This window comes from Zea mays, chromosome 6 (genome assembly GCF_902167145.1).
Source record: "Zea mays cultivar B73 chromosome 6, Zm-B73-REFERENCE-NAM-5.0, whole genome shotgun sequence".
Classification (NCBI taxonomy): domain Eukaryota; kingdom Viridiplantae; phylum Streptophyta; class Magnoliopsida; order Poales; family Poaceae; genus Zea; species Zea mays.
Window position 1 is genome coordinate 98,989,437 of NC_050101.1, and position 1,542 is coordinate 98,990,978.

The 1,542-nt window shown below is 41.0% G+C and overlaps 1 long non-coding RNA gene across 1 annotated transcript; it reads right to left on the bottom strand.

Moving 5' to 3' along the window:
* Positions 1–987: 987 nt before the first annotated feature.
* LOC103629625 (uncharacterized) lies at positions 988–1,332 on the bottom strand. Its single transcript, XR_554543.2, has 3 exons — positions 1,287–1,332; positions 1,138–1,184; positions 988–1,034 (listed from the first exon to the last, which is right to left on the bottom strand). It is a non-coding gene; the product is annotated as an uncharacterized lncRNA (long non-coding RNA).
* Between the last annotated feature and the right edge of the window lie 210 nt (positions 1,333–1,542).

A 1,542-nucleotide genomic window follows, 5' to 3' on the forward strand; every position in this document is an offset into this window, starting at 1 on the left:
ATCTCTGGAACTTCAAAGTCATCCTAATTGAATTGCTCACAATCTGAATCCAAACTGTTTTCTTGACTTCTGTTTGAAATCCAAACTGTTTTCTTGACTTCTGTTTGAAATCTGAATCCAAACTCTTTATCAGCAGTTTTCTACAAATAATAATAAAATAGTCAAGACCATCGTGCATGATTGTCAACTTAAGTATTGAGGTTTAGAAATCAATTTTCAGACCAAGCATGGGCAGACAAAAATCATAATACCTATCAGATTCACATGTCTAAAAGAATCTTTTACTTCTCATGCAGCTCTTTCTTAAGATAGCATACCGACTGATCATTGGTACTTCTTCATCAACAACAATAGGTTGCCCCAATATTTGTTCAGCAGATCCACTTGCTTGTACTGTACGTTTCAGAAGCTTCAGGCTGTTCCCATCGGCACATCTCTTTCTTCTCACAAGAGTCAATCCAGAACCAACTCTTTGCTGCTTTTGTTTAGAAGTAAAGCTGGTCGCATCCACATATCCTCTAGACAGGGTAAGGTGGTTACTTTGTACGATATTATTTTTTGTTTCTCTCTCTTTATTAATACAAAAATGAAGCTTCCGCGAGCTGGCAGCTCCGTTTCACTCGCTACCAGCCTCTCTCACAGCTCCGTTTCACTCGCTACCAAAAGAGTGCTCCAGAAATCAGTTGGTTCTGGATTACTGTTGTTTCCAGCACCAGGACCATGCCGCGCATGATTGCCGATCATCACTTTTCTGCAGATTATGCTCAGTAAGTGCAGCTTCCGCGAGCTGACATGGGGCATCATGTCATGCATCGAGCGTGATGACTGGGCAGCGATAGAAACACACTGTGGTTCGCCCGCAAATAAAGCTGAGGCCCAACTGTGCACTAGAGTCTCCAGAAAGGCGGGCGCGGTTTTCTTCAGCTCTTGCAGCGCAGCTACAACGTCCCACAACACAAGACTCTTTTCGACATCAATTCTAAATGCTATATTGGCCACCGATCCAAATGAACTCGACCACCGCCTTTTGTGTCCTGTTGTTTTGATTACCAAAATTAATTCTAAATGCTATATTGAAGCAAGGACGATTTGTAGCACAAGAACCCAGTACTTCTCACAATGCATAAGCAATATTACCTGACTTGATACATCTGGTTCAAAAGGTTCAGATCCAAACTGCGGACCTGAAAAAAGACAGCCGTCAATTGCAGCTTATGCACATATCTTCACCGATAGCAACAGTCAGTTGAACAAAAAGATGTCGGATACAAAAGCCTAAGGCATACCACAGCAATTCTCTGTTCTCCAGGTGATAGCGTAAGACCATAGCATCGATCATAAACTTTTGATAGCTGCATGCATATTGAAAACCCAATTATATGGAGGAAAATAATTGGACATCAAGAATAACTAACATTTAAGTATCTACTACTACTCTTACATCTTCTGACTCCCTTAGCTCTGCAAATTCTGAATACAAAAAAATTCTTCAAGGTGGTTTTCGTGAGAGATCCAACAACGTGCAGAATTGTCCTAAAAGAA